The sequence below is a fragment of the Sorex fumeus genome, unplaced genomic scaffold, assembly GCF_029834395.1.
Source record: "Sorex fumeus unplaced genomic scaffold, SorFum_2.1 ptg000254l, whole genome shotgun sequence".
Lineage (NCBI taxonomy): Eukaryota > Metazoa > Chordata > Mammalia > Eulipotyphla > Soricidae > Sorex > Sorex fumeus.
Genome location: NW_026606311.1, coordinates 614,565 through 639,751, shown reverse-complemented (window position 1 = coordinate 639,751; position 25,187 = coordinate 614,565). Strand labels below are relative to the sequence as shown.

The window sequence follows — 25,187 nt, the reverse complement described above, 5'->3', positions numbered from 1 at the left end:
GAAAGTGTAAATCATATGAATACAGATCATATATTTGGTGAAATGTGTTAAGATTCAGATACCCTAGTCTTCGCAACAGGGATATTCCTTCAAAAATGCCTCCAATATACTGGAAAGGTTCTAGAACGTTAGATGACTGAAACTCAATTATGAGCAACTTTGTAACTGTGTATCTCTTAGTGATTCTAATTGTTAAAGTAAATTTTAAATTCACCCATCATAGTTACCTTTTTACCACTAAATGGGAAAGATACTTCCTAATTCTTATCCTTACCAAAAGCTCAACAGAGTGTGACACTTGCCAGGAAATGTCCTCCCTTGCATTTTTCTCATCATACTTATTAGTACTTCACTCTTCTGTTTCTTCCCTCTTCTCATGCCAAATCTTTCCGTCTCCCTTGCAAGCTCCTCAAACATTATTTATCCATTCAACACTGATGCACTTTGCCACTGCTCCTCTTGACGTCTTGTCCACGAACTGATTCTAAAACATAACGTAGCTGCAATTACAGTATTCATGCCAAAGACAGTCATCTTTGGGTTTAGCATTCTTCAAACTATTGGCACACAGTTGAGTAACATTTTTTTCCTACACAGAACACAAAAATAGACATGCTGGGGTTTAAATTTCTATCAGTAGTCTGAGGTACAAATTAAGGATATATATTTTTAATGTTTTATTGAGTATCTGTGAGATAGACCATTACAAATCTATCCATAATTTGCTTCCAGTCATACAACGATCCAACATCCATCCCTCCACTAGTATACATTTCCCACCACCAATGTTCCTGGTTCCCTAAAACCATCCCCCAACACCCTACCCCCACCCCCAGCCTGTCTCTATGGCAGGCTCTTTAATTCTTTCTCTCTGTCTCCTTTTTATTTTGTGCATTATGGGTCTCGTACAGGTACTAAGAGGTCATCATGTTTGTTCAAGGAATTTAGTATTTTTATCAGGAAGGTAAGGCTGGAGTAGCTTTGAGGTATGGAAATGACTGCTGAGGCTTCCATAAGTACAGGGCAGTGGGGGTGGGATGCCCATCGTGACCCAGAGAAAACCTGGAGATTTCTGTCACAAAACCCGCATATCCGAATTTTCAGCTGTTATATTTCAGTGAGAGCCATCCTGAGACGGTGAAAACCAGACGAGGGCATAGTGGCGATTTTGGATTGTGGGAGCAAGTGGCTGCACTGGGTTCTGGTTGGGTGGGCACCAAACTAACCTGCCTCCCTCCGATTTACCCTAGTGTGTTCAGCCTTTTGCAGGTCCAAGGTCAACTGTGGCTTTTGATATCTTTCAAGATTTGTTTATGGGTCTCTGAAACAAGACCAATCCATTAGCTTGTATAGAGAGCCAGGGTTGGTTTGTGAACATGGCTCCCACATATCTTTCGGGAGTTTAATTTCTCGGGAAACAGTCCTGAGGTGTTGGGATCCAGCCAGAGGCACACTGGCAATTTGAGGTTATCAGGAAGCATGAAGACACCATCAGACTGTTGATGCACTCACTTGAGGGTACAGGTTGACTTCCTGGAGGCACTGCACCACCAGACTAACAAATATTCATTGAGTTAATGAACAAATAATCAACATTTTCAAAATGTGTCATTTTATTGCATTTTAGAAGGGTAACTTCTAACAGGGAAATAATCTTCATGGTATAGTCAAGACCTACGATTTATTCTTAATATATTTAATGAAAGCTATACATTTTGGAAATTTATACAAAGAAATTCTTTTATATTATCTGTCTTCATAATTTACTTGTAAATTACTAAGATATCACAGTTTATTCCACTGTTCTTAGCATAGAAATTTACAGACAGAAAGTGCTAAGTACAAATTCATTTTGGCACTTCTGTTCAATGTAGTACTGGAAGTACTTGCAATAGAAATTAGATAAGAAAAAGATATTAAGGGTTTTTCATTTATGAAAGGTAGAAATAAGCTCTCACTATTCACAGAAGATATCCTACTATATTTAGATAATACTAAAACCTCTACCAAAAAAAATCCTAGAAACAATAGAGTTTTATAGTAAAGTTGCAGGCTATAAACTCAATACCCAAAAGTCGATGGCTTTTCTATATGCAAATAATGAGTGAGAAGAAAGTGACATGAAAAAGCAATCCCATTCACAATCGTGCCTCAGAAAATCAAGAACCTTGGAATCCTTGGAAACTTTTGCCCGTGTGTCATGACTGAGAATCACTATCAGTAGATATGAAACTCACTATACACAAAGATGCACACAGGCTACTTTGAGTCATCTGTGTTGTTAATGTGTGTTGGCCATTAAACTTCACTGAAACCCTTTAATCTGTCCTTTACAGGAGCCTCATGAGTCGCACCTTCCGTTCAAGTTGAACTTGTAATAAGGTGGAATGAAATCATCAATATGCTCCTCACCTCTTCCTTCAGGAGAAAAATTCCTACTTACAATCAAGGCGGTCAAAGTGCAGACAACACCATCCACCTTTTTCTGGAGATGTACACGGGACTGAGGTGAGAACAGCAAGAGGCTCTAGTTTAATGGTCGTAATGAAGGTTTCAGGGAAGGGCATTAAACAAGACTCATATACCATCTTCCAAAAGAATTATTTTGTAAAACTGATGCCGTGGGTATGGTAAAAAATAATATGGTAAAAACCATATTTTTCTTTCTGGGACATTAAAGTTCGAAATCTATTTATTCAAGCTGCTTTGAAATACATTCCTTGATTAGGAATCACTGTCTGACATAGGAGTGAGTAAGGACAACACTCCAACTAATAAGAAGAGAAAAATATGGAAAAATTAACTCATACTAGGTTTGGTAACACATATACTAAAATTGAAATGATACAGAGATTAGCATGGTTCTTGCACAGAGATGACATGCAATCTTGTAAAGCGTTCCATATTTTTGTTGCAAGAACAATTAACAGGGCTACTTTAAGCTAAGACAACCCCAATCCCCACAAGTACAAAATTTCTACATAAAGATAGCACAAATCCCCATCACAACAATCCCTCTCAATGTCAATGGACTAAATGTGCCAATTCAGAGGCATAGAATGGAAAAATGAATTAGAAAACTGAACCCAACATTCTGCTGCCTGCAAGAAACACATCTGAACAATCAAAGCAACCATGGGCTCAAAGTAAAAGTCTGAAAACAATTCTTCAAGAAAAGAACACCTCCACAAAGCTGGAGTGGCCATACTAGTATCAGACCACATGGACTTAAGGCTAAGGGTAATAAGAGACAGTGAAGGTCATTTCTTAATGATCATGGGATCTGTATATCAGAAAGAACTCATCCTCCTCAATGTATATGCTCCTAATGACAGACCAGCAAAATACTTATAAACAACTTCTAATAGACTTAAAGAAAAACATTGATAGCAACACAAAACTAGTTGGAGATTTCAACACTACTTTGTCACTTCTCAATAGATCAAACAGACTAAAGCTCAGCAAGGAAATATTTTATTTAAGGGAAGTAATGAACAACCATTGACTTAGAGAAGAAATCAAAGAGGAAATAAAATGTTTCCAGAAACAAATGAGAAATGAGGACACGAGCTACCAGAACTTGTGGGACACAGCAAAAGCAGTGTTAAGAGGAAAGATTATAGCTCTGCCAGAATTCATCAGGAAGAAAGAAAGGGCCTACACGAATAAATTAGAGCTCAAGATTTTGGAAAATGACCAACTAAAGTAGTCCAAACTAGGCTGGAGGAAGGAAATAATAAAACTGGTAGCAGAAATCAATGAGCTAGAATCCCAAAATACAATAAAGAAGACCAATAAAAGCAAAAGCTGGTTCTTTGAGAAAATAAACAAGATCAATAAACCACTAAAAGCCTCTCAAAGAAAAAAAGAGAAAGAATTCTAATAAATCGAATCAGAAATGCAAAGGGGATATCATAATAGAAACTAAAGAAATCCATAGGATGATTAGAAATTATTTTGAGAATCTTTGCAGTAGGATATGAGAGAATCTTGAATAAATTGATAAATTATTGGATTCCAATTACCTCCCAAGGCTGAACCAAGAGGATTAGGAATACTTGAACCTATCACTACCAAGGAAATTGAAATGATGGTCAAAAGTATCCCCCAAAACAGAATCCCTGGCCCAGATGAATTCAATAGTGAAATATTTCAAACCTTGAAAGAGGAACTGCTGCCAACATTTTTCAAGATTTTCCAGAAAATTGAAGAAACAGAAATACTCCCAAATAGTTTCTATGAGGCAAAGATCACCCTAATACTCAAATCAGACAGAGACACCAGAAAAAAATTATAGACCTATTTCCTTGATGAATACAGATACAAAGATTCTCAAGAAAATACCAGCAAAGAGAATCCAGAGACTCAACAAAAGATCACACACTATGACCAAGTAGGTTTATCTTGGGGATGCAAGGATGGCTTAACATTCTCAAGTCAATCAACAGAATACACCATCTCAATAAAATAAAGATAAAAGTCATATGATCATATCAATAGATGTAGATAAAGCATTTGATGAGATCTAGCACTCATTCAGGATGAAAAACTCTCAACAAAATGGGAGTTGAAAGTACTTTCCTCAATATAGTCAAAGCAAACTACCACAAACCCACAGCAAGCATTATTCTCAACGGGGAAAAACTAAAGGCTTGGAGCAGAAATCAATGAGCTAGAATCCCAAAACACAATCAAGGCACAAAACAAGTTACCCACTTTTACCACTCCTATTGAGCATAGTACTTGAAGTACTTGCCATATGATTTCGGTAAAAAAAAGATATCAAGGGCATCCAGATAAAAAAGGAAGAACTCAAGCTTTTACTATTTGGAGATTACATGATACTATACTTAGAAAATCCCAAGGAATCTACAAAAAAGCTCCTGGGAACAATAGATATGTTTAGTAAAGTAGCATATTACAAAATCAATATCCGGTAGTCCATGGCTTTCCCATATATATTTCCCATTTTTCTCTTTCCCATATGAAAGAGAAAAAAGAGATAGAGAAAAAAAAATCCCATTCACAATAATACCTCAGAAAATCGAGTATATTAGAATCAACTAAAAAGGTTAAGGAACTATACCAAAAAAAAAAACCCCTACAAAACACTTCTTCACGAAATAAAAGAGGATATGAGGAAATGGAATCACATCCCATGCTCATGGATTGAGAGGATTAACACTGTCAAAATGGCAATACACCCCAAAGCTCTACAAAGATTTAATGCACTTCCTATAAGGACACCCATAACATTTTTCAAAGAAATAGATTAAACACTCTTGAAACTCATACACAACAATAAACTCCAATGAAGAGCTAAAGCAATCTTTGGTAAAAAGAAGAAGGGAACACCTTCCCCAACTTAAACCCTACTACAACGTTTTAGTAATCAAAATAGCATGGTATTCAGATAAAGACAGGTCTCAGATCAATGGAGTATAGTCAAATATCCTGACGCTGGCTCTCAGATTATTATTACCTAATCTTTCATAAAGGCTCAAGAAATATGAAGTTGAGCAAGGAAGTCTCTTCAGCAACTGGTGCTGGGAAAACTGGACAGCAACATGCAAAAAAAAATGAACTCAGACCTTTTTCTAGTGCCAGGAACAAAGTCAGATCAAATGAATTAAAGACCTCAATATGATACCTGAATTCTTAAGATATATGGAGAAAAATGTGGGACGATCCCTCCATGACATTAAAGCTAAGGGAAACTTCTAGAAAGAAACACCACTGACCAATGAAGAGGAAGTGAAGATAAACAAATGAGACTACATTGAACTAAGAAGTTTCTGCAACTCAGATAAAATGGTGACCATGATTAAAAGACAGCCCACATAATGGGGAAAATTATTTATGCAATACCCATACAATTAACCTCAAAATTCTGACTGCTGTATCATTAAGAACACTAAATAGTTCCCGTGAATTTTATTCTTCTTCACATATATTTACTCTAAAATATTTTAGATTTCCTTTTAAACCACAGGTAAAAAAAGTAAAATTATAAGTTTTTTTAAAAATTAAAAATAACCCCTATACATAGACAGGTGCGACCCAAAAAACAAAAAAAGAAGCAAGCAAGCAAGCAAGCAAGAAAGAAAGAAAAAAGAAATTAAAAATTAAAAAACAATGCTGTTTGCAATGCTAAGGATCAATCCCAGATCATCATACAATGGAAGGCAAATGCTCTATCACTGAGTTAGATCCCTGTTCTTAAACATTTAAAAAGGTCTTATTTGATGTCTCATTGCGTTTTCTTTTTTAAAAAATGCTTTTCTTAGTAGACCTGCTCGCCCCCATATCTCCTACTTCTTGACCTTTGTATATTTTACCTCTAAGACTCAGTTGTCACCTTATCCTTTCTATACTCATGCTTTCCTTTGACAAACTTTCCAAGATCATGTATGGCTTGCTTTAACTTGGCATAAAAGGGAAACCTTATTTTCTGTATCCTCTCACTCTAGAGGTAATGATGTTTTCGACCCTGAAGAAGTCTTTTCTGGGGAGCTTTCTGGCTGTTTCTACTTGACTTCAAAATATCTAAAGGTAAGTCATCCTTTTTTATTGCGTTTTTTGTCACATCTGGAGATGCACAGGGGTTACTCCTGTCTCCGCACCCAGGAATTACTCCTCACTGTGCTTGGAGGGATCATACAGGATGCTGGGAATCTAACCTGGGTCAGTCGTGTGCAAGGCAAATGCATTACCTGCTTTACTATAGCTCCAGCTCCCCCCCCATCCCCATAATTCATCATCTTGAGGGCGTCACATTTTTACCTTCCATTTAGAAACTTGAAATTTACATTGACACAGTAAATTGAAACCACAAAACCATTGAATGGCATGTTATAATGGTAGCAGCCATGAACAAACATTGATAACCCATAAGTTGGCACGAATGAATTCTGTCTCAGAGGCTTCACTTCTGAGGATACCTGTCACTACCTCCTTTCTGTTACGTATCCCAGGATCATAATCTACATCAGGCCATCAGTAGAAATTGTCCACCCGAAAGCTAGCCTTCCACTGGGATCAGAATCCTTGATCCATCTAACTTGTAATTTTTCATTCATGACTTGTTGACCTTGTTTCAGGAGGAGGCATCCAGAGCATAAACTCAGCTTTCCAGTAGTTTCCACAGGAAATCCAAATACCTGAGAATGTTATCATTTCTGATGCCACTGTTAAAGATTTTTTGGAATCCCACAGTAAGATACTATCATTAATGTTATAATATTACTGTTCTCCATAGTTCAGATCTCCTCAAAGAGCTCTTTACCCTCCTCACTCCAAGTGCAGACTCCAGTTTATGATGCTCCTTAACGTACTTCTAATAGTTTCACTCAGGTTCCCCCTAAAGTGCACAAGTTAAGTTCATACCACTCTAAGTTCTTATTCCTAAACTACCAAAGTCGGCTTGGTCCTCAAGCTGGTGTTCTCCCTTGAAGAAATACCGTGCTTCCTTTCTCTATGTCTCTCTTTGCTTGCTTTGTTAAACAAGTGTTCTCTCTTGAACGTATATTCCATTCCACCCTACACCTGTTTCACAAGTTTCTAAGTGTTTTTCAATAAAATCTATTTTGCTTCACTAAACTAAAAATTTTAAAACACCAGAGCATTGTCAAAACCAATATTTGTATATTTAAACCACAAATTTTGCAAATGAAAAGTGGTAAAGCAATGGAATAATACTCAGTTGTATGAAGTGAAATCTTCTTATTTGTATAAAAATGGATAACATGAGGATATTATATTTAGTGACATAAACCAGGTAGAGAAAGATAGGCATCATACAAGTTCATGCATATGTGGCATATGGAAAAAACAAATTATAAGAATAAAATGAGACAGACAAACATCTAAAACATTATTTATATTCCATGATTAATAATTCAATTAATAATGGTTTCTCATACACATAATTCCAACATGACACTCCTCATTCTCTCAAAACATAAACCCTCCCTCTCCCCCAAACCCCCAGAATCCCTCACTCCCAATCCCCTGACTCGATTGTGTGGATCAGTTCTCCCCTTACATTGCCCTTGAACCTTTGTTGCTACCTTGCTGTGTGTCTTTACATCCCACATATGAGAAAAATCTCTCTGTATCTGTTCCTTTCCTTAAGGCTAACTTTACATGCACGATATCCTCTAGTTTCATCCAATGTTGAAAATTGCATAATTTTGATCTTTCCAAAGCAATAAAAACAAACTTTAGAAATATAAGACTATTTAGTTACCAGATGGAAAGGTGTAGTCAAAGTGGAAAAACTGAACAATGGTGAATGACAGAGTTGGCCTTTCAGTAGTGAGTGATACATGGACGTTGATTCTGCATAATCCTAAATTTTATGAAATTCTATAATGTAATTCTATAACGTAATTTTAAATAATCAAAACAGTATTTAAGTATTTTACATTTCCCTATGAGTTTGACGTATCTTTTGTGTCAAACTATCAGAAATAAAAATAATGCGAGATAGAGATATAGTGTATCACTATACTTTTATTTATTTTTTTACATTTCTTTTCTTTTTTTATTAGTGAAACACCTGTGGGCTGGAGCGATAGCACAGCGGGTAGGGCGTTCGCCTTACAAGCGGCCAACACGGCCAACCCGAGTTCGATTCCTCCGCCCCTCTCGGAGAGCCCGGCAAGCTACCGAGAGTATTCGATATGCCAGACACAGTAACAACAAAGTCTCCAATGGAGACGTTACTGGGCCCGCTCGAGCAAATCGACGATCAATGGGAGGGCCTTTACCTTTACCTTTAGTGAAACACCATGAGGTACAGTTATAGGCTTACAAATTTTGTGCTTGGGTTTCAGTTATACAATGATCATATACTTTTAAACAAGAGAAGTGCTGAAAATTTCTGTGTCTTGATGAACTGTCATATAAATTGACTCCAAAATCAAATTAATATACTCAAGGAAAAATAAAAGTCAACCAATTTAATCTTTTGCCTTCACTCAGTTTCCCATCTGCTGATCTCTGGCAGACAAAACAATTTTTATTTTATTTTATTTTTTAAAAATTTTTATTAGTGAAACACCATGAAGTACAGTTGTACATTTACAAATTTTTGTTCTTGGGTATTGATTATACAATGATCAAATGCCCATCCCTCCGCCAGTGCCCATTTTCCACCACCATGGATTCCAGTATCCCTCCCACACCTATCCCCCCCATCCCACCCTGCCTCTGTGGCTGGGCATTCCCTTTTGTTCTCTCTCTCCTTTTGGGTGTTGTGGTCTGCAAAAGAGGCATTCAGTGGCAATCATGTTCAGTCCATAGTCACAATTTTTATTTTCAAAGGATTTCTTGGCAGAGATTTGGCATTCTTTGCTAGCAACCAACTCCTTTTCTTCTGCTTTTTTTCTAGAAATATATACTTATACAAAGACTTATACAAAGACTTATACAGTCATGGCACCAAATTGACAAATGTCCCTGTTTTTACTTCAGTTCTGTTTCCTAATTATCACATATAATTAGCAGTGGATAGAAAATAACTAGCCCAAAATTCTTGGGGGGAAAGGGAAATGTTTATGCTTTCCTTAGTTTGGAAAATCCCTGTTACTAGTATAGTGACATTCATCTAAATTTGTAAACACAATGATTAAGAAGAGGTAAACCATGACTGCCACTTCAAGGAAGAATGGGCCTTCAGCAAACATGCTTGGTTTGCAGAAGGATGGCTCTGGCCTGGGTGTGGGTAAAACATGAGAACTGTGAGTTACAGGCAGTTAACACATGCTCTGAGGCTATGTGGTGACACTGCTAAGAAATGTGGAGAGCCCTGATTAGGTAGGGTCATGGGGGAGAATGGAATGATGACAAGAAAACAGAGCAACAGGAAAAGATGATAGATTTCTTTGTATAAAAGTTTTCATCTCTAATGTATTAGTCTATGAAAAAGAAAACCAACTTCTTATCATTCTTCCTGGCAATATATTATCCTTACATAGTGCTTCAGGGAAAAAAATGCTTCCCTTGTTAGATAATATAGCCTGAATATCTGTGAGGTCTTTGAACTCTCTCTATGTATACACTGCTGATGACTGAAACCAATCTTACTATTTAACTATCTAAACTGCAATAGTCTCACCATTTAACTCTCTAAACTCTGATGGCTCCAAATCTTCTAAGATCAGCTTTCATCTCTTCCATGATACCCAGGCTTCTCTTCCCAACTGTCAACTCACCCTTTCTTTCTCCCTCTCTCTACCAACTATGGTCTCCTTGCCAAAATTTGCTAAGACAAGCTTTCTTGAAATATGGACGTAAGTTGACTTCTCTTTTTTTAAATTTAGGCAATTTTGAATTACAAAGTCATTTATAATGGAGTTTTGTCATACAATATTCCAATTCTAATCACACCACCAGTGTCTGCATCCCTCCACCAACAAATGATACATTTCTCCCTGCATTCCCACCGATTTCCTTGATTTTGAAATTTAACTATTGTACTTTGGGTTCCATACTTACAGTAGTGTTGGTATTGGTTGTTAAGACATACACCTCAACTTTTTCATGCTGGCCTTCCTGGATCAATGCCCACTGATACCACGTAGGGGAAATATATGAGAACAAATCATTAAGCTCCAAATTTGTCAAATAATCTTTAAACAATTCTGATCGAAAAGAAAATAGTGTGAACTGGAGGGAACAACCCCCTGGCAGCCTGCAAAGTCTTTTCATTTTTCCACGTTACAAAAGAGGAAACCAGTGAAGGAGGTCTGTCATCACGCAAGTTAACTGACCCCTGCTGAGCTGTGGTCAACAGGGTTTTTTATGCTCTTCTCTCCTTCCACCAGAAGTCCCAACCCTATTAGTTTTGTCTCTTAAGTCCGCATAAAATGAAAAAGTTTAACCACACAGGCACCCATGTAATGAGCCCAGCCAAGGTGATAAAAATAAATTTCAGCAAATTCATAGGTTAGTCATGGTGGTAGAAACTAACTATCGTGTTTTTGTATTGAGTCTGCAGGAGACACATATTAGAAACCTTTTCATGATTCAGTTTCGATCATAGGATATTTTAACACCCAACCTCCACTAGTATACAGTTCCATTGCTAATGTCCCCAGTTTCTCTCCCACCACTCCCTCTCCCAACCCCAACCCCCCCTGACCTGTCTCTACACTATGGCAGGCACTTCCTTCTCTCTCTCTCTCTCTCTCTCTCTCTCTCTCTCTCTCTCTCTCTCTCTCTCTCTCTCATCCTTTGGGCATTATGGATTGTGATACAGATACTGAGAGGATATCACGTTTATTCCTTTACCTACTTTCAATACTCAGTTCTCACCCAGAGTAATCACTTCCAACTATCATTGTCATAGCTGTCCCTTCTTTATTCCAAATGCCCGACTTCAGCACTTGTAGCAAGCGTCCAACCATTGACCAATTCTCCTGGCACGTGTTTCTGCTATCCTGGGGTATTAGTCTCATATTCTGGTTTTTTACATTCAAAAAAAGTGGTAATCCAATCAGTATACCCCTTTCCTTCTGACTGATTACATTCAGTATGATATTCTTCCCTGTACATCCATTTATAAGCAAAGTTCATGATGTCCGTTTCCTACCAACTGCGTAGTATTAAATTGTGTAGGTATACCATAGTTTCTTCTGGCTATTTTGAATAGTACTGAAGATGGTATTTCTGTTATAAATATCATGTTTAATGTAGCTTACATAGGAAAATACTTCCCAGGTTCCAAACATACAGAATCCAATTACAAACCCAACTTTTTTATTTTTTAATAATATAATTTATTATGATGCTTTCTAAAAAACTGTAGCTATTAACAAAAACTCAGGGAAAGCATATTCTATAAAAGCAAAAAAATAATAAGTTTAGGAAAGGACAACAGCTACGTGTTCTTGATCCTCAAAGGTCCGTGTGTTTCTTGATATAGTGTCAACATCATTCTATATCCATAAAAAGGTAAAGGCCCTCCCGTTGATCGTCGATTTGCTCGAGCGGGCCCAGTAACGTCTCCATTGGAGACCTTGTTGTTACTGTGTCTGGCATATCGAATACTCTCGGTAGCTTGCCGGGCTCTCCGAGAGGGGCGGAGGAATCGAACTCGGGTCGGCCATAGTTGGCCGCTTGTAAGGCGAACGCCCTACCCGCTGTGCTATCGCTCCAGCCCATAAAGCTCTTCAACTTCATTTCTAAACACTATTTGAAGTTATATTACTTTAATAGGTGTAATCAGCTTTATAGAATATTTATTTGATTCTTTCATATTTTGCATAAACAACGTTTGAATTAACCATAGCACTGTAGCACTGTCCTCCCATTGTTCACCGATTTGCTCGAGTGGGCACCAGAAACGTCTCTATGGTGAGACTTGTTGTTACTGTTCTTGGCATGTCGAATACGTCACAGGTAGATTACCAGGCTTTGCCATGCGGGAGGGTTAATCTCAGTAGCTTGCCAGGCTCTCCGAGAGGAGCAGAGGAATCGAACCCAGGTTGGCCGCGTGCAAGGCAAACGTCTTACCCACTGTGCTATCGCCCCAGCCCATATATATATTTATACATACATATGTGTATTTACACACATACATATCTATATATTCCTCTTACATGGCTCTTAAGCTCCACCTCATATTTCTTCCTCCTCCAATTATTTACTACTTCTCTCCCCCTACTTGTGGCTCAACTAATTTTCCGAGTGCCCTCAGATGCATTTCTGAGGCCATGATAAAGGCATGCGTAACACATAAATGCAAGGAAGGCACAAAGCATATGTAGATAAATTTCATTTGGACATATAATTGTGATGACTAGTTTACAAACTGTATTCGCTTCAAGTACAGTGTTCCTCATCTCAGCAACTGTGTATTCATACTCCATGCACTGTCAAATATCCAGCTACTGTCCACAACCAACTAACAACACTCCCCTGCCCATTTCAGTCATTTACTTCCCCTCTTCTAAGGACGATTCTGATGTCAGAGTGTAAAGCTTTGATTTTGCTTTTGTTTTGTTAGTCCATTTAATTTTTTCTTTATATTCCAGAAACAAATAAAATATTTTTTTAAGTAAAGGACAGGAGGTGATATCAGGCAACAAATGAAATAGTTGATGTGACTGAGAATCAGCAAGAGTCTTTCAGGTCAGTGTGAGGAAAGGAACATCCAGTTTTCCTTCCCAGCATATTTCCAAAGGGCTGGCTTGGAGCAGGGTACATGCTGGGAAGAACCGCAGGACAGTAGCATTGTCTTGAACATATAGGGGCCTATTTTCTTCTTTGAAAATGTAATGGTATTGACCTCCATTGCAAACCTCAACACCCTAAAGAGAGAAAGAGCAAAAGGGAATGCCCTGAGGTGGGGCGGGGTGGGGGAGATGGGGTGTGGGAGGGTCACTGGGTTCCTTGGTGGTGGAGAATGGGCACTGGTGGAGGGATGGGTACTTGATATTTGTATAACTGAAACCCAAGCACAAAGGTATGTAAGTCTACAACTGGACCTCATGGTGTTTCACTAATAAAAATAAATAAATAATAATTTAAAAAATTAAAAGTGCTATCAGCTGGTATAAGAAAAAAATGTAATGGTGTTGACTAGATTATAACAAGAGCATTTTTAGCTATAGGATGCTATGATTCATCTTTGATTCACTGATTGATACTTTGAAATGTCCCAGTTCATTTTCATTTAGAGAAGTCATTTCTTTCTTCTAGTATTGATTTGTACAGGGAATTTCTCACAAAATTCTTTATATAATGTATATTGAGGGACTCAAGGATAATGTTCTTATTACCATTTTCAAAGAATACAAAAATACACTTTTAATAAGATTTTCTTGGTTCTCTATATAAAAGCTAAAGGACAACTATTAAGGTTAACTCAATATTTTCTAAAGCGCATTTCATTAGTACTTGAAAAGAAATTTTAAAAGATTCTGGGAGAGAAGAGGAGGAAAACTCATTGATCCATAAGGATTAGCACATGTCTTTGGGTGTGTGGGACAGGGGAGTGTCTAGAAAAGTTAGGATCACACTCAGCTATGTGATCTAATCTCTATATCTAATTCTCTAAATTAGATACCAGCGATGTGTCCACACAGGTGTATTCATATGACTATCATGTACACTAGTGAGATCCAGGGAAATAATTCTTAGTACTGACATTCTTGGAAACTTAAGTAGTAATCAGGTTTTTATGATTAAGTTGTTATGATTTCATAGGCAGTGTTTGTTTCCTTAACCAACCTGGAATGTCTTTAAAAGACCAAGTATAGGAACATTCTTTCATTTTTAATTTAATATAGAAAATGCTGAATTTACAAGTTAAATAGAGATGAAAATCATTTTCATTAGTCTATTTGGGACACTGACTTTACTTGTTTTATTAGGAACTGAATGTGGTACCCTATAATCTCTAATTCCATCCCTAGTGCTCCCTTGTACCAATCAAGACAAACTTCACTTTAGACCTAGTTTTCAGTAATCTCAACTAAACATTAAAGTAAAAAATAAGTCTGATCAAATAATTCTGTTATCCAGCAGTTGCTTAAGATGCTTACACCAATGAACATAATATTGAGAAAGAAATGAATACTCCAAATTGTGTTTGAAGAAGGCAAAGAATACATGTTGTAATTGACCATGTAAAAGAAAGAAAATTAAAATAAGAACCTTGGTAAATTCTGGTAGTCTTGGAACCATGTTGCCCAGGGGGTAGTCAGCTAGCTAAGTCTTCCTTAACTTGGATTTTTCTTGTTCACATCCCTGATAACACTCTTTTCCTCCTCAGATCCCGTTCCCAGTAAATCATGTTCCCACCAGATCTTGTTGTTTCAAGCTTTATTTTCAGAGGAACCCAAATTTCAAGCCCTTCCTTTTGCACTTATTGTCTCTTTTCCTATAATTTCAGACTTTTCTCCCAACATTTTTTCCTCAGTGAATGCAAATTTACTTCAAGGGAGTTGAAGCTTGTTAATTTTGAGAGTTTACTGGGATCATTTTCCTCTAGCCATACATGAAAGGTAGCAAAACACTTTTCAAGTTTTTCAGTTCCCAGTCAGTCAACTACCCTTTCCTGGGAAAATTTGTTAGCAGTTTAGTCTCAGGTCTGTCAGAAACTGCATTCGTTTTCCTCCATTTCCCCCAAAGTAGTTACTGGTACCAAGCAGAGTTAGTTAAGTATATGTTCCTGTTAACATATATTTGCACTTGGGATCCATGTGAACACCTTCCACCTGGCTTTTATTGAAGGTGGTCATCCAGTTTGCTTTTCTGGTGGCATTCTTTTTCTCACTATTCCTCTCCACAGCTAAGTGATTTGAAAATAACATATTTAGTGAATGGTATGATTGAAAGCTCTAGAAGGAATGCCAGCCGTTTCAGCTCTCTCGGTCTTATATGTAAACTGTTCTTTGGAACCTATCTTATTTTCGTATTTTTGTTTTGAATCTCATTTACAAAAAATATTTTAACGTATTTGAAAGACATCCACCAACTATCCCATGATGATGAACAGATTTCCAGTTCCCTACCCTTCCCAGTTTCCTTTCCATCCATCCATCACCCCATTAACTCTCCTAGGACCTTCTCTTTCCAACACCAATTTCCAGGCTCAAGGTCAACCGGTACCAACTGCTTTGGGAGTGGTGACCTAGGACACGTGTCTTAGTACGGTACCTGCCGCAACGCAGCCACAACGCCATTTATAAAATTGGTTCTTGTGTGAGCTGCAGTTAAAAGCGATGTTTAGAGAAAGCTACAGGCACCAGGGACCAGCCCCTCAAGCTAATATAATTTGAGGCTCCCGCCACCAGAAATTTCCTGAAAGCTGGCTTGGCTACCTTGGGGAGTTTACAAATCCAGACTTACAGAGGCAATGGACCTCATTGTTGAAACTCGCTAGTAAAGTGTCACCGTGATAGCAACTATGAATATTGTTGGGAATAAGTGAAATGGTGCAGCTAGGGGTGCTGAACAGAGGGCCCGGGGACATGGTGACTTATCTTTGCATCTCGCAGGAGCTGATCTACGGGCTTCATGCTGCAACTGTTATCTTGGCAGGGTCCCTGTTAAGAGTCATCCTTGAATGACTCTGAGGGAGTTGAACACTCATCTGGTAGGTTTATTCCCCAGTGATTGTGTTCGCATCCCCCAGGCATCATTTATAGATAGACCACCCAAACCTTTTAGTGATGTGTCTCAAATTTGGTTATTGCCCAAAGGTGGCCATGAGGCATAAACACAGCCTCCATGGAAGAATTTTTACTTTTCTTCCGGTCACCTTAGTCTCATCTGCCTTCCTCAACCTATTCAAAATTTATTCTTTTAACCGAAAACCGCAGACCATGCCATTTCTCCCATTTTTTTTTTAAGACACCAGGGATGGGGCATACTTGACTGTGCTCTGGTCTTACTCCTGGCTCCGTGCTCAAGTTTCACATCTGCGGGGTCTCTGGGGACCATAAAAGATTGCATGAATTGAACTGGGTCCTTCTTGCTTGCAGAGAAAATGCCCTGTCAGCTATGCTCTTCTTCCTCTGACACTACCCCACTCTTCATCAGGCCCATGCAATTTCTCCTCTTATGGGCTTCATAACCCTGGACATGTTTGTATTTCTTAGAGTCTTGTCTATTCCCCCTTTTTCCTCTCTCTAACTTCACATTCTTTCCCATCCCATCCTTTAACACCCAGCCACTCCCAAAAACAACCACAGTTGACAGCATCTCAAAATTCAGAAGTTTTATTAACAACCAATTAACAATGATGCATCTCTTTAATTTGAAAAAATATATTAGAATAAAAAAAGGTGTATGGCATGTCAGTGTTTGCCTAGGGCAACAATCAGGTACCTAAAGTGGAACCTACCATTCCAGCTCTCACATTACATAGCCATAGTAGAGAGAGATGTCCATCTCTTTTTCCCTCTCAATAAAGAACTGCAATTTCCCCCAAAGACGTGTGTTTGGCATCGTTCTCACGCTCCTGCTGAGCCTTCCTTTACATAGCCTCATGCTCTGGTCTCTGCTGTTTGGTGATGGGCTTTGACATGACTGGCTCAGGAACATTGGGCTTTCTCCATGGAATTGGTTGGAAACGGAAGTCTTGGAGGAGAATGTGACTCTGACGTTTGGGTGGCGACTGCCACTGTTCACAGAGACGGGAGGAGGCTCCCGCTGGAGAGAAGAGCCAGCTGCTGTCTTGTAGGGAGCAGGTCTAGAAGCTGCAGGGTGACTAATAGGCTGACTACTTGGGTTCTGCAAACCTGGTTGAGATGGGGTGTTTGAAATGGACTGAGCAGGTTTGGCAGAACCAGGCAAAAATGCAGTGGTTGACTGGGAAGAATTGGCAGCAGTTGGCCGACCTGCATTGGTAGAGCCAGGCTTGGCAGGGTAAGCTGCAGCAGGACGATGTGAGGCCACAGACTGTGGTCTCCGAGGAACAGGTCGGGCTTGCGGCCTCTCCATGGTAAGAAAAGGCAAAGGTACCAATTTGACCTTCCCAGGAGGTGGCAGCTCAGACTGGGATGGAGATGAGCGTTTTTCAGCACTGCTACTTGGTTTCTGTGCTTTGACCTGAGTTTTCTCAAGGCCTTTTCCATCCCGTGTAGCACCTAGCCATGGCTTTACAGCTGAGGATGGATTGACATCTTTAGGCTTCTTTGAGCTACTCATGACCTGGGAGGAAGAGATTCCAGGTTTTGGATCACTCTTCTTCCCCAGAGCATGAAACACTTGGAAAGAATCCAGCATGTGTATGCCTAGGTAGCGGCGGGGCTTTTTAACAGACTCTTGGCAAAGCTCAGGTTGACTTTTCTTGCGTTTCATCTTGCCAGTGGTGGGCTTTTCTTCTTCCTTGACTTTGTTTCCTGGATGCTTACACTCGTTAGCTTTCTTAGAGTTTTCTCTGGTGTTTTTTATCTTCTCCTGCCCATGGCTCTTTGTCTTGTTGATCCTGCTGGAGGCATCTTTGCCAGGTTTGCTGTTAGTTTTGGCCTTGATCAAAGGACACCTATCACTGACTGCAGCATTACAAACAATCCCCGCTCCCCCTAGCAAGCATTCTCGGACTTTTGGCTGGATTTTAGCCTTGGGTTCTCCCTCAAGAGGTTCAGAAGCCTCCTTTTTGTTCTTCCGTGTTGGAAGGGAGGTCCCCTTAGTGCCACTTGAATTTTCTTGCACCTGCTTCAGAGTGATGGTGTCAGTGGTGTTCATTACCTGCAGATCTTTGCATTAATCTAGGTCTACTGGGATCCGGTTGGTCTCCAGAGGTTTTGAAAGCCCAGTTTTCATCTGATCAAAATTCTTGACTTTTTGTTCCTGAGTTGGAGTTGGGGTCAGCGCCAGATTACTTTGGGCTGGAGATATTATGGGAACTTCTCCAAGCTCAGGTGGTGGATTACTCTCAGGTCTTTGAATCCTGCTACTGCAAGATGTGGGCAATTCGGATATTTGTGTCAGACCAAATGTCTGACCTGAAGGTTGTGATGCCAGGGAAGTCTCCATCCCCAGGAAATTCCTCACTAAAAAGGAAGCAAGGAAGAAATCAGTCCCTGCGAAATGAGATATTCCCTCCACAAAACTAGTGGTGCAACAAGGGTGCACCTACCAGAAATAGGCAAGGCATTGTTACTCGGTATTCTACAGATAATGGACAAGGTCCTGTGCTTGAAGATTGGAGATAAATGTTGTAGTTCTTACTGTTTGTCATGTGGTGCTGTTGTTTTTTGGTTTTCTTTGTATTTGAAAGTGTTTCTGTGTAAACTAACTTAAAAAATAAGAGACTTGGGACAGATGGATAGTACATTTGGTAAGGCCCTGGCCCTGCACACAGCTGACGTCAGTTTGATCTTTCGTATCACATATGATCTCCTAAGCAACTTCAGTAGTGATTCCTAGCACAGACCCAGGAGTAATCCCCGAGCACTTTGGGCTATGACACAGATTCAACCTCCTCCAAACAAAAGCTTTTTTTAAAAAAAATTAGAGATTTTCAAACTAATAAGTGCCATACAGAGCTTAGCATTGTAATGTATTGTACTCTCAGTTTATTCACTTTCCTGGAAAATAAAAGGACGTTAATATCATAGAATAAGAGTATGAATGAAGCAGTACTTCAGCATTGTTGGGTAACATTGCTTTGTCCTTCAAGAAGTTTAGGTTTAATCTGGTTACACCCATCACGGTGCTCCTGAAGCACTTCCACTTCCATTGTGTTTATCTGTAAACAATCTTCCCTATGCTCTCCCACCCAGTTAATCAGCTTTCCCCTTAATCAGACTTTGTTAATTTGTAAGATCAGTTTCCCAGAAATCTATGATTTTATATGTATGAGTGAAATATTGCCTTTTTCCTCTCCTTATGCCTTATGAACAATTTACTTTAAGGTAATATCCTTTTTGTATAGATACAGGAAGACCGTTAACATTATGCTTTGTAACTTAGGATTTGATTGGCCTTGAATATTATTCACTCCCGGGCATCTGCTTTCTCGACTTAGCCTCAGTTGCCCTTAGTTCCTAACACCCCAAAAGCAGGGTCCCGACGAGGGACTGAATGGACCCAGGGCAAGCAGTGAGCTACCCTGGCAGCGAAATGGGCCAGGCCAAGGTGCCACGATTCTTAACTATAAGTTAAGAGTTTGATCATAGACAAATGCTGTCATGATCCAAGGTAACGACAAGACTAGGATCCTGCTAGGGGTGGGAAAGACTATCTGGCCTGAGCACTGTAGTCTGAGATCGAGATGGCCCTAGGAGAGCAATTCTATAAGTTTAAGATATTTCTTACTGTATCCATACAAAATGATTTATATTCTTGTATGCTTGTCGGACAAGGAGAGGAGAGGCACGCCCATGGGATTCTGCTCTAGGGTGGGTCCTCCTGTTGAGGAAGGATCTATCCTAGGAGCGGTCTTCCCTGAGGCTAAGATTTCTACCCCTGTTGATCTCCACCCCTATTGATTGTGACCACACCTATGTGTAATTGTTTCCCCAATTCCTCATGGAGAGAGGATTTAACTGGACTGTAGGAGTGGGGCAGGGGGCAGAAGGAAGAAGAGAGTTCAGAGAGGATCAGAACCCAGACTCCAGAGAAGGAGGATGAAGGGGAATGGAGAAGGAGAATGAAGTAGCTGGGGGAGGAAGAATGGGGGCAGAGACAGAAGGAGAGATGAGGAGAGAATCAGAATAAACTACGACTAATACCTACCAGCCTGGCCCTCGTTCCTTCCTCTGCCTGACCATCGCCATCGACCTCTCCGGGGTGGTAGAAGGGTGAGACTACCGAACGCGGGCGGCGGGAGAGATAGAGCCACCGCCGTGTGGGTGCCGCGTGCCCCCCACCTTGAGTGAGCTTACACAAGCATGATATTTGTGCTGAAGTACAGATTCTAGGTTTCATGGTGTGAGACAGAATCTCTGAACCACAAGTGTATTCAGAACCTTGCTGTTCAATAATGGAAGGGGAAGTTAAACTGGTACCATTACAATAAGAGTTCTGAAACTTCTTAAGAAAATAACAAAATACTAGTTTAAGACATGTATTTTACTTTTAGTGTGGTAATTCTGGAGGACTACTGAACTAGAACAGTGAAAAATGTGACATTCCCTGCCACAGAGGCTGGGTGGGATGGGGGGTATGGGTGGTGGGAGGAATACTGGGATCCGTGATGTTGGAGAATGGGCACTGGTGGAGGGATAGGTACTCCATCATTGCATAAATGAAATCCAAGCACAATAATTTGTAAGTCTACAACTGTGCCTCATGATGTTTAATTAATAAAAATTTAAAATTAAATGAAATAACTAGGGAAAAATGTGGCATTCTTTTGTGTGCTCCTGAAGTTTCATTATATGAAACCTAGATGTCCATTATACGATCATACCTTACAATCTCCATTAGGAGCTCTTATGTTGAGTGTGAAAATAACATGCTGAAAAATGAGTGAGGGGAGTAAACATGAACTGAGTTTAGTTAACTTCATTTCATAAACTTAAAAATCTCAGTGTATTTAAATACCATCTGTCTATGGACAGTTTTCCTTTTTTTGATTTCAATTTTTGAGTTTTCTTTCCCTTCTCTCAGTTTAACTCACCTTGATAACTCGATTCTGTGATGGTTTTAGCAGACATAGAGAAGTCAATTCCAGAAGAGGAGGCTGATGTTTGGTTATTTGGGTGCTGGACCTCCTTCAGAACCATAACCATTTCTCTAGATGAGTTGCTGAAAGCTTGGGGGGCAGAGCCATTTTTCCCTGTGTATGACATGGAGTCATAGGACTGCAGGCCAGAAAGGAGAGTTCCCAGAGTGCCTTGATGATAGTAATACACCTGGTTTCGTTCCTGGTAGGGAAGTGACAGGCTTAGAATCTGATGTGGAACCAGAGATGGTGTTCTCTCAACAAGACTGCCAGAAATTGATGGGTACACAGACACCGTGTTGTAGGTATCCAGGGTTCTCTCATAGCTAGCTGACTTAGACATGGAAGAGACAGCGGTGTATTGGTCAAGGACAGTTACAAAAAAGTCTCCCATGGAAGACTTCACTTAAGCACTTCCTGCAATATCCCTTTCCAAAACACTCGGGTAGGAAGCAGTTGAGGTGGATATATGACTCTGGTGAAACACTCCAGATAGCGTTGTTGTGCTGAAATGTTGGTAAAGATGGGCACTACCCATCAGTGGTTTGAAAGAGGTGCCAGAGGCTGAGGGCAGGAGCCAAGCAGAACTACCAACTGGAGCAGATAGTCTGGAGTAGTTGCAGACACTTCCTGTAAGGGAAGCTGCATCGTTCACCACGGGAAGGGAGTGCTGCAGAGTATGTGCAGTTCCCAATACAGATGTATTTTGAAAATTTTCTGTAAGGAACAAGAGGGTGATGAAAAAATTCTGTGAGATTAATATCTCCTGCAATTCTGAGAGGAACAATATTAACTTAAAATTTAAGCCAGCGAGATGCTTCTAGTACCAGCAGTCAACTGAGTTTCCAAAATTCCAACAATTTGGGGTGATTCAAATCCTGGAACCTTTTAGCAATTTGTGTATTTGGTATCGTGCTTCCAAATGAACACAGAACTGTTGAAGAACACCAGGTGATCGTGTCTGTACCTGGATTTCTTGCTTACAGAGAGTTTCTCCTTACCCTAGCAATGCCTGTAGCTTGCTCTCCTATTGACTCATATGTTATTTCCTATAAGGGAAGCTTTTCCAAACTAGGAAGTCTAAGAGAATGGGTAACATTCTCTGGACAAGAAGAAACCTGAGGGCCAGAAATGACAAAGAGACTTCATGTTTTCCAATAATTTTTATTGGGCATGGTAAGGAGTATAGTTTGGACTAATAACTGACAGTGATCTTGGGCTCTTTCTGGCTCTACACTCTGAAGTGACCCCTTGTAACATTCAGAAGTGTGTATGCAGTGACAGAGATCCAACTTGATTGGCTGTGTATAAGGCAAGTGCCTTATCCCCTCCAGTACTATCTCTCTGTCCCTTTTGAATTTCCAAGTTAAGGAATCTAAGCATGTGGACTTCTTTCCAGGACTCTGCATGATCACTACAATGCAGAAACGGTTAGGAAGATACCTTACATTAATATAGGCATTTGGGGTCTTTACAACTATTACCATTGTAATCATCAGGTTTCCGTTTTACTTGTGCAATGAATATCTGTTAGTTACGGTTCACTTATGACTTAATCTTGTTGATGCATTGAAGGTTACTCTGATTTTTTATCCACTTCAAAAAGGACTACTTGAGTTTTTCCCAAGAAATGGTTTTGGAAGGAAAACTTTATTTAAATTCTGTGTCTTAAGCTGTTTATCTACAATGTAGTTACTAATAACTCTAAGAATAATAATGCATACATGAATATAATTTTTCCATTTCACGTGGTTTACATAGGAGGAAGAATAAAGAAAACATAATGAAAATTATGTATCACAGAACTGAAAAATAAGTATATAGATATCGATGAAATCTGGGCTATGTAGCAAGCAGCATAGTACAGTAAGTTATTGAGAGCAGACCCAAGAGTCAACCCTGAATAACAGTGGATGTGGTCTCAAACAAAACCAAATAAAACAGTCCAATAAGTTTATTAATAAATTGTTTCACATATACAATATGAAGTGTATTCTATTTTAGAAAAAAACTGCTAGCCAAAAAAATGTAATAGAAGGTGATTTTTGAGTGCACACTTTACCAGTACATTAAAGAAAAAAGATTTACCAGTAACTACATAACAAAAAGAAAATAGGAATAAACGTGATTGTATTTCATAGGCAAGAAATGTTTTAAATGAGTAAAATAGAGAAACTTCGTAATTACAAAAAATTATTCTCATCAATACCTCTAAATATTAACCAGCAAACAACACGTGTTAAACATAGCATATGATTTCAGTTTATCACACAAACAGAAAAGACCGTATAAAAAAATGATCACAAAATATTGCAAATTTACTTTCAAAACCTAGATTAGAATTATCTTTATTAACCAGGAAAACGTTCTTCTCATTATTTAATAAATGAGCACCAAAATCCCATTAAATATTTTTAATGTAGGAATAATCAAAATTCACAAATATGACAAAAATGTGTAATTAGACACGTGAGACTTGATTTTCCTATTTCCTCTTAGGATCTAAAAACAGAAGTTGACTATTATCAAAATACTCTCATGTTAGAAAAAGTCACATGAAATAATATTTGTAAATATGACAAGCAACTTTAACCTGGAACCTACTTACAACACAAATGAATCAAATCTCCTGAATCAAGTTAGAAGATACCATTTTTTAAATTTCAACAGGCAACGCGTACATGTACTTAAAAACCAGAACGTAATAAAAACATTGAAGATTCTATTTCTTCCACCCACCTAGATAACCACTATTAGCTATTTATGGGATGTATCATTTCTGAAGCATGGTTATATTCCAAATTGTCAAGTACCAAGTACTGTGTTCTTAGAGATAATAAGGAAAAAAAGTCACCAAGGATGGCTTTCTGATATACTGGTTTTCCTACTGGTACCCTACTCAAGGAATAGTATACTTTCTAGTTCTGGCATTTATTGAAGTAAATTGCTTTGACTTGCTCTCAGTGTATTTATCTCAGCACATTTAACATATATTCTTTCTTTTCTGATTTTAAATCCTTGGTTTTCTTCAACATTCTATCCAGACGGTTTCCTCTTCCTTAATAATTGCCGTCCATATTCTTTCTTTCTTTCTTTCTTTCCTATTTTAGTCTCCCTCACATCTTCTTGGTTTCTATTGGTCAATGTTTGATGAAAGTGATCCCAAACATCTTACCTTTGAGGGCTTGCCTCCCTACCACTCAGCACTCCACACCTTCCCCATGCCCCATATTTTCTTATTACCTGGTTTAAATAGAAAACTCAAAGATCAATGATTATTACTGTGTAATAGCACTATATTTAAAATACTGAAGTATAAATACAAGTGGAGAGACCATTACAGAGAAAACATGCTAGTACATATTAACAGGTTTCCACAGCATCTACATTTTCTGTTTCTGTAAAAATACTGTCTCTGATTTACTTTTCTTCAATGGGTATCATGTAAAATACACGAATAAAAGGAAAAAGAAACACAGAATCAATATATATATATGTTTCTATTTGAGCTCGTAAATATGTCTTAAATATAAAATAATCAATGAGGAAAAACAGTTTGTATGTGAGAGAAAGTAAGCCAATGTCTAAAATCACACAGCAAATGTCAAAGTCAAGCTAAAATGAGGCTTATAAAATTCTACTTGAATAGTTTCCTTCACTACTACATGTTGTTTTTACTAGACTGCTAAGTTTAGGGATGATAAATCGAATGTAAAGCTTTGAAAAGTATTATTCCTTACCTGACATGGTCAGAGAAGAGGAAATACCGATGCAAGCTAGACGAGAAGAGGAGACAGTACGAGAGTACGTCAGTAAACTGCAGCGGCTTAAGACCACAAGTGTCCAGTACAGATGACTGGTCAATGGTGATTGGTCATTGGTCACTGGTCACTTGCCAGGATGATTCAAATTTGTTTACAAACAACCGCATGGGAACCCCAAGATTCTTCCAGTTGGTAGTTGGTTTGGTGGGAGAATGATGTCATAAAATTGGCAGTTGAAAGGTAGAGGCTAGCCAATCAGGAGGTCAGATTCCCAAGAAGACCGGATTGGATAG

General features: G+C 38.9%; 1 pseudogene; it reads left to right on the top strand.

Moving 5' to 3' along the window:
- Positions 1–2,813: 2,813 nt before the first annotated feature.
- On the top strand, positions 2,814–2,910 carry LOC130018301 (uncharacterized; annotated as a pseudogene).
- The last annotated feature ends 22,277 nt before the right edge of the window (positions 2,911–25,187 follow it).